This window comes from Callorhinchus milii, unplaced genomic scaffold (assembly GCF_018977255.1).
Source record: "Callorhinchus milii isolate IMCB2004 unplaced genomic scaffold, IMCB_Cmil_1.0 Scaffold1, whole genome shotgun sequence".
NCBI lineage: Eukaryota > Metazoa > Chordata > Chondrichthyes > Chimaeriformes > Callorhinchidae > Callorhinchus > Callorhinchus milii.
The window spans coordinates 127973296-127982738 of NW_024704742.1; positions in this window are offsets into that span (position 1 = coordinate 127973296).

Consider the following 9443-nt stretch of genomic DNA (forward strand, 5'->3'; position numbering starts at 1 on the left):
TCTCCTCTGCTCCCTGAGAGAGGGGCTCTCTGCTCTGCTCTGAGAGAGGGGCTCTCTGCTCTGCTCTGAGAGAGGGGCTCTCTGATGGATCACTGGAGGTCCATTTCTAGTTGCAATAATAAAAGTAAATGGTGCGATCGAGGCAGAGAGGAGAGTGGACTCGTTTGACAGCAGCCTGTAATGTAACGTGGCTCTTTGACTTGGATTGGGGGTTAGTTGAGAGAGGGAGAGCCCTGGTGGGGATGGGAGAGGGAGAGGGGAATGTTTGTTGGCGCTTCACCTCTTCTTCCCCCTTCTCTCTCTCTCTCTCTCTCCCCTACTCTCCCCCTCTCTACTCTCTCTCTCTCTCTCTCTTCTCCTTCGTGCATGGGTGTAAAATTAACAGGATCTGTCGTGCAGATAAAGTGTGCGATGTGTGTGTGTGTGTGTGTAAAAAAAAATTGCGCCCTTTATTTTAAGAGGAGTGTCGGTGAATTCACTGGTTGTTGGAAGGGACTGGTGGAGAGAGAGAGAGAGGGAGAGAGAGGGGGGAAGGAGGGAGAGAGAGAGAGAGTGAGGAGAGGGGGAAAGAGTGAGGGAGAGAGAGAGAGTGAGGGAGAGGGGGAAGGAGGGAGAGAGAGTGAGGGAGAGGGGGAAGGAGGGAGTGAGGGAGAGAGAGAGAGTGAGGGAGAGGGAGGGAGAGAGAAGGAAGGAGGGAGGGAGAGAGAGGGGAGGGAAAGTGGTGGAATATTTTGGGGAGTCGTCTCATACCAGTGGGGGGTCTGTGGCTTATACACCAGAATAACTTTAGTAGTATGTACAACACTTGTCTTTTCGATGCATTTGTTTCTATGCTTTTTTTTTGTGTGGACCCCCTCACACCCCCTCCCACCCCACACCCCTCCCCCACCCCACCCCCCCCCTCCCCACACCCCCTCCCCCACACCCCTCCCCACACCCCCTCCCCACACCCCTCCCCACACCCCCTCCCCACACCCCCTCCACAAACAAACAAACAAACAAACAAACCCCCAAAAGTGTTTTGTAATGTTTGCATATGGATTTTTTTTTGGGGGGGGGAGGGGAGGGGATGGATCCCTTGTGTGGGGGTCGGATCGCATCAGGTGGAAGTGCCCCCACGTTGGGGTGTGTGTGTGTGTGTGTGTGTACCCCCGTCTCACCCCCCTCCCCTGTCTCACCCCCCCCTCCCCTGTCTCACCCCCCCCTGTCTCACCCCCCCCTGTCTCACCCCCCCCCCCCCCGTCTCACCCCCCCCTCCCTTGTCTCACCCACCTTCCAAATCATCTCCCTGACACTGAGAACAATAACTAGACACATACCCCCCCCCCCCCCCCCACATTATATCACAACTGGTGGATTGTTTTTAATTGCAATCACAATTCAACTTCTTCCCCCCCCACCCCCACCCCACCCCACCCCATGATGGACTCATTATGTTATCTTTACACTGAACTCTCCAACTAATAACAGTTGCTCTGTGGTTGTTGCAATTAATATGAACTTAACCTTATCTGTTGTTGTTCCTCTTTAGAAACATTATTGTGTGGCTCTCTCCCCCCCCCCCACCCCACCCCTCCCTCATCCTCTCCTGTTCCCACCAACTGCTATCACTTTGCAGTAAGTGTGTGCCTGCTCCCCTCCCAGCCTCTTATTCCTCTCACTCACAGTCCATCTGGTGGATAATAATAATAATCTTTGTATTTGATACTTTATCACGTCTTCGAGCCATCTCAAAGCGCTTCACAGAATATACTGTAACATGAATTGACTGTATCATTTTTGAGGGCGAAACGCGGCAGCCAATTACGCACAGCAGTGTCCCACAACGTGATAAGGCACTATATCAAATGCAAGGATGATTGTTATTATATTTTACAGAATCAAGGGCTAAATACTGAGGCTGCATTTGGGAGCAATGGCGAAGGTTTTCTTTCGGAGACGGGGAGCTATAAACAATGCACGTTGTTATATTGCTGACCCTGTGTTATAGTGAGGGGCTGTAATTCACTGAGCTGGTCAGGTTGGTGACACTATGAATTAATGATGTAATAAAATAATATTTACATTTGATACAGCACTTTACATGGTGTCTCAAAGTGCTTCATGGGATTTACTTTAAAGTGTAGTGACTGTGCATTTGTGGGTGAACACCACAGCCAATTTCCGTACAGCAATGACCTACACAGAACTATGAAGTGAATGATTGATTGTTAACCAGTACACTGGGAAAAACTCTTTTTCGAATAGTGCCTTGTGATCATTAATGCCTTTAGTGTACAGCGCTCCGAGACACTACACTAAGTTAAGGGCACTATATAAATGCAAGTTGTTATTGTTCGTGTTCAAATCCATTCACTTTGGGTTCAAATCCATTCATTCCCTGGCATCTCCCTACCTCTCCGACCTCCTCACTCCCCAATCCACCACCCAGCTCCTCCGCTGACTGGCACCAGCTTCCTGCTCGTCCCTCGCATCCTCCGCCCTGCCATCGGAAGTTGCGATGTCAGCCACTGCGACCCAAAACTCTTGAACACTCTCCCTCAATCCTCCACTTTGCCCTCTCTGCCCTCTTTCAAGTCTTGCCTGAAAACTTTCCTCTTCAACCGTGTTTACGGCCACCTTCCCCGCTCCCCCAACTCGGAATCAGGCTCCACCACTGATAAGCGCTCTGGGACGCTACCCTGCGTGGAGGGCGCTATATAAGTGCAAGTTGTTGTGTTGTAATGTCCACAGCAACAGGCAGACAGTACTTTGACTTTTACAGTTGTAACTTTGAATTTTACAATTGAACTCATCTGAAGGACGGCCATGGCTGTTTGCAGAACATTGCTGGGCGCAAATTGTCTGTGTCATTCACCCATTGGAGTCCTGAAGCTCAGTGATTAGAGCACTTGCCACACAAGCGAGAGACCTGGGTTCGATTACCCACAGGGCGAATTGTCGGGCACATTTCCTTACTCCACACCTCTGTTTACATAGCAGTAAGTAGAAACCCAGTTGTTAGTCATATTGGCAAATCGCTTTTCCGGGGGTTATAATTCTTTCAAAAATTAATAATAAAAAATAAATCACTTCAATCCACGATTGTTTGTGGGACACTGTTGTGCGCAATTGGCTGCTGCGTTTTGCCCACAAAATATACAGTTAATATACTTTACAGTATATTCTGTGAAGCGCTTTGAGACTTCTCGAAGATGTGATGAGTCACTATATTAAATGCAAGGATTATTATTATAAATACACAGTCACTACACTTTACAGTAAATCTCATGAAGTGCTTTGAGATGCCTTGATGACATAAGATGCTGTATCAATGTAAATATTATTATTATATCATTAATCATTTAGTGTCACCAAACTAACCCGTCTAATACAGTACCTCCCCAGAACTGCATTGGTTCCACGGATGTTCAGGTGACTCAGGTTAGAAGCCCAATCATTTTGCACCCAATTTCCTCCTAAATAGCATATCAGAGACAATTCATTTAAAGTCCATATCATACTCGATCCCTTGTATACCATTTGACAAGGCCTCACTCTGGTCCAGTGGTCCAGTGGAACCTGGGTACTGGGTACCACAACACTGGGAAGCTACCCTGGGTGATGGGTGCTACATAAATGCAAGTTGTTGTTGTTGTGGTGGTGATGGTGGTGACCCAAGGACCTGGCCATAATTCAAAGCTTTTCTGGGGCACTCAGGCTTCAGCTACCAACTCTCAATCAGAAATCTTCAATTCCTGTCTGATTCTCCTCCTGTTCTTGCAGATGAGGTTTGATGCTTCCTCACGGGGAAGGTGTAAAGTATTTTAAAAAGAGGGGAATGATCCAGATTACTCTCTCCACGTTAATTTACATTTACCAGCGCCAATAAATGTTATGTTTTGTAAAGGTTTTCTGTAACTTTTTCTCTAATGGACGTTCCGTTGGTAGCGCCTCTGAGTTCTGAATCAGAAGGTTGGGACGTCCTCCTGACGTGAAAGGCGCTCTATAAATGAAATCTTGTTGTTGTTGTTGTGGGTTCAAACCCCACACCAAGACTTTGAACTCACAGTCTATGACACTTCTATACAGTGCTCGTAGAATGCTGTGTGGTGGGAGGTGTCATCCTTTAGATGATATGTTAAATGAAAGCTCTGTCTGTCTGATCAGGTGGATGTTAAAGATCCCATGGCACAATTCAAAAGAAGAACTGAATTTCTCCTGGTGTCATCGACCAAAAATCCATCGGATAAAATTTGTGATTCTCCTTAAGGTTGTGTGTAGGACCATGCTGTGCACAAATTGGCTGCCATGTTTGTCTACAAGTAATAATAATAAATAATAATCCTTGCATTTGATATAGTGCCTTATCACACAGTTGAGACGTTTCAACGGGGCTTCACAGGATATACTGTAAAGTGCATAAAGACTGTATATTTTGTGGACGAAACATGGCAGCCGTGGATGGAGTGACAAAAGTATTATTATTATTAGAGTCTCATTCAATCAAATATTCAATCATTGCTGTATACTAAAGTTATGTAATGCACTATAAGACGTTTAAGTGACAAAATAATGTGTTACAGAGAATGTAAGGATTATTATTAATATGTACACGCTGCTTTTATAATCAAAGTGAGGTCTCACATAATCTAGACTGTGACCTCTTTTTGGTGTCACCTGCTCTTTTGCATCCTCATTCAATCCTGAGTTATGCGATAAATAAATAATGCGAATTTCCTAAATAAACAAGTAATTGCCAACCCTATAAAAGAACTTCCAGGCTTCAACCTACTCTGGAAACAATCATCCACATTGAACCGTTTCAGAACATTGGGTGGCAGCTGTGGTCATTTCTTACAGCTCTGTGAAGCTGAAAGACAGAGCACATCGTGACTGCAACACCAGTCTCAAACTAGGCACCACATTGTAAAACAGTGCTCACTTCAATCGTTAGCTTCCGGTATCTCAGACTTACACCAAGCCACTTCCGAAGCTACCCACTGTCTCACCAATCTGGCCTTGGCTATTTGAACATTGCTAATCATTTCTCTTGCCCTACGAAAGAGAGCAGCAAATATTCATTTGGCAACACAGGTAGCAACAATTTCAACACAGATACACTTCCATAGAATGCCACAGCACAGAAACAGGCCATTTGGTCCAACTAGTCTGTGCCAGTGTTCACACTCCACTTGAGCCTCCAACCCTCACAATACCCTCTCCAATGCCCCTCTATTCTCTTCTACCTCATGTATGCATCAAGTTTCCTCTTAAAAAAGCTGATTTGTTCTGCTTCAACCACAGTGTCTGGCTATTTAAATAACCCAGCGAGGACTTACAACAAATGTTTTGTAGTAATCAAGAATACAAACAAAATGAAAACAAACAATTTTGTGAGTAATCTTACAAAGTTTTCTAAACAGATTTGGAGAATTGAAAGTTCTTGAAGTTGGTGCAGATTCTGAAAAGCATTCAACCTCGAAAATCCTTTATCCACTGGCTACCAAAAAGCTTCCTTTTAAAGAAAAGATGTTTTCTATCAGTGTCTCCTTTGGATATTCTTCAATGTCTCAAAGAATGTTTTTATGTGGGCAGCCATATGCAGAAACACATCACCTTGCTTCAGAGTATCTAAACCAGACTGAGAGCTCCACATGTGTGACCTGAAGGGTACTATACAAATGTAACTTGTTGTTGTGTATGCAACCCACACATTGACATGTACCTGTGTCTGGAATAGAATGCTCACTCTCTCCCTGGAGAGTAGCACCTGTTTACCTAATTCTGGAAAGTGTCAGGTTCAGATCAGTGACGGCCAAAGCTTTGGGAAACCCAAAGTGTGCATTGGGGGCAAGGCTGGATTTTGAGCAATTACAACCTCATAGCCTGCCAATGAGAGCATAGTTTGGCAAACATCCTGTTGCTTGTTCAGCAAATACCACAATCCCTAAGAGGACTTTGTTTGCTGGCCTAACAGTAGTCAAGTGAGAATAATCCCTGTCCCCAGAGGCTGGTCTGCCCATCAGGTGCTGCTGATGAGCCAGGCTCAGCATCTGGACTACCAAGACTGCTATAGAGAATCAACTAGCTCCAACATTCCCTTGCCAAGCATGTCACTTTGGAGCCAGTTCAGCCCAAGGAGTACCCACTTGCCTTCCCCCCAAGGAGGATAGTCAATCGTTGACTATCCAGCAAGCACAGGTTTGAGCCCTCACTAGATAGAAGGTACAAGGAATTCCCTTTACGCTTCCTGGTGAACAACACATCTCAGTATGAAATGTGTGAGAGCATTACAACGTTGGACACAGCCTACAGTTTGGACACACATCCATAATCTTTAGTCAAACATTCCACTAATTGTACGTGCAGAGCTTCAGCAGCAGCTTCTTAACTCTGCATAACAACAAAGGTGGATGCCATGCACCGGATACATGAGTGTTCACAAATCCTAACTCCAGGAAACACCTTCCAGCAGCTGTAGTCCCAAACCTCAGTGTTTCCTCATCGGCACTTTGACAACCACAAGCATTATATCGCAGCTTTCAGGAGGGAGAACATCCCAAGGCATTGGACATTCGAGGGGTTGTACCCAAACTGGGGGTTGAAGTTGGGAGGGGTGGGGGCCAAGGGGTTTGGGGGTGGGAAGATGATCAAAGATATGGTCAAAGAAGAAAGTCTTGAGACAGACATTGAAGGAGACAAGGGCCAGGCGAAGGGTCTCCAGGATGGAGTTTTAGAGAGTGGAAACAGAAAGGCTGAATGCCTGAATGCTGATCGTGGAGTGGGCAGGGCAGGGGATGTGAAGCAGGCCAGGCTTGTTAAGAGGAGGAAGCATGGGGCAGGACTGTGGAGAGATTTAAAAATGTGGACGAGGATCTTGAACTTGATGCTCTGGGGGATGGGAGCCAGGCAAGGATGGGGGTAATAGGCTCATGGAGCTTGGAGCAGGAGAGGACATGAGCTACAGAGCACTGAATAGTTTACAGCCTATGGAGGGAAAAGGTGCAAAGTCTGGTGAGAGTTGGCATAATCAAGTCTGGGTAAAAGTATGGATAAGGGTCTTGGTTGCCCAAGGGTACTGGGTTGTGTGACAAACAAGCAATGTCATGGAGTTGGGAGAAAGCTGAATGCCAACCAAGTTGATGTTATAGAAGTCTGAGTCCAATGGCTCACATCAGGAGAACTCAACACCAACTTCCCAGATGCAAACCTAGAATACAATGAGATACATGATAATCCTTGCATTTGATAAAAGTGCCTTATCACGTCTTCGAGACGTCTCAAAGCGCTTCACAGAATATGCTGTAAAGTGATTTGACTGTGTAATCTGTGGGCAAAACACGGCAACCATTGCACAAAGCAATGTCCCACAAACAGTCGTGGATTGAGTGACCAAATTATTATTATTTTTTGTTTATTGTTTTTGAAGGCATTATTTCCCCCAAGAAAGCAATCCCCAATCGACTAACAACCGGGTTCCTACTTACTGCTAGGTGAACAGAGGTGTGTGGAGTAAGGAAACTTGCCCAACAATTCGCCCTGCCTAGGAATTGAACCCAGGTCATCTTGCTTGCGAGGGGAGGGCTCTAACCCCTAAGCTACAGGACTCCACGATGTACCACAAAGAGATGCACAATACAATTTCATCTTAGATTCCAAGGCAATTTTGTCTTAAAATTTAAGATTGGGCAGAATTTTGGAAAATTCTCAAATTATTTCTCAATTTGGAGGCTTGAATTATAAATAGCTTCCAAAATAAGATTAAATTGAAGAAATCTCCACACGTCTGCATGATTTTAATTTTCAGGATAAATATAGGCTAAGAGGAGGTGCAATTTCAGGATTAAATCTTTAAAACTTGTCTTAAAATTTAAGACTGGGCAGAAGAACAATTTTTCAGTCAAATCTTGATCAAGTTTTAAGAGATTGTTCACCGCTATTGGCTGATGTGGAAACAAGTTAAAACTCTTGACCTGTAATATATTAATTAACATGGGTAATAACCAAAGCATTGTTGAAAATGACACCAGTCAATAACTGAAAATATTGTAGCGGGAACTAGACCCCAAAGCAGGATGGCTTCAAGGGTGGAGCCTATGCCTTCTTAAGGAGGTGACTTTGCCTCCAACTCTTTCTTGGTGCTGGGGCTGGGCTGAGAAGGATAGAGACTCTAGCCTGGCCCTGGGCCAGGGAGCATGGCCTAGGCCACATGGCTGGCCATGTTGGTTAATGGTTAGAGCAGGTAGGGGATTGCAAGTGTGCAAGTCTGTACTAGGGGTGGCAGGCAGAAACCCCAAGCTCAGGTGCCTTCACCCCTCTGGGCTTGGTATGTTGGTATTCCAGGTTCACCCCCTCTCCCCTCCGGAAACTTAAACCTGTGTGATGGTGAGAGTCTCTGTGTGTGTGTCTGTATCTGTATCCATGCTACAATATTGACTGATAGATACTGTCATCCTTTACTCCTCATTCCTCACCTCCCTCAACAGTAGAGCCTGGAATTCTCCAGAAGAGCTCAGGCTGAAGAATGTCCCATTAAGATGCTAGTTCATGGTATAGTGAACTGTGTTGTTACCTGGATTTTTCTGACCACATTGTTACTGTGATGTGATGATTAAGACCAAAATTAATTATCACTGGTGTTAATTAATATATTGCAGGTCACAATTATCATCACATCAGTTTCATGGTGATATAGTACAGAACTGAAAATTGGAAATTCTTTGTAGCTCTACAAGTGGCCTCAACACTTCAGGTTATGGAGCGATACAGAGCTGATGGCTTCTGCACTTTATTACTATCCAGAGCCCCCTGCTGGAAGGTGCATTATGTGGACACTGGGCTCCAAAGAGCCTCTAAATAGCCTGCCGATACTCGCTGTCAAGGCTTGCCCATGAATAATGGTCACTTGTGCAAGGCTGAATAGTTCAGTAGAAGGAAAAGAAAGTCAAGCATCTTTCAGACAAGGCGGGAAGTGGGGAAAATTGGAAGTAAACTATTGCAGGAAGAAAATGAAACAAAACATTAGAGTGAAAAATGCGATGCTTTATAATATATTCGATATCCATCAAATGTCTTGTTGAATCTGTCATAAAATGTCTCAATTTGTAATCTGTTCTATCTCAAGGGTACATTCTAAATGTAAGTTGCTCCTAAAGAATGACCACAGGTATAGCTGGCCACTAACCACACTGCCACTGTTGTTTTCAATTGCAGAGAGAGGAGTTAGTGACACTGACTTCTACATCTAACCAGATGTGCATTATCCTGATGTATAGAAACTCAACTCCCAATGTTATTTACTTCCAGGCATGTCAGAGTGGGGTACCTGCAGGAAAGGCTTATGCACATCTGGTTCCCAGCAAGATTCAATACTTACAAATCCAATGCAAATCATATTGTGACTGCTGTATTTTTGTCCCCTCTGTTATCAAAACTAAATGTGCGGCAGCAAACACAGCATG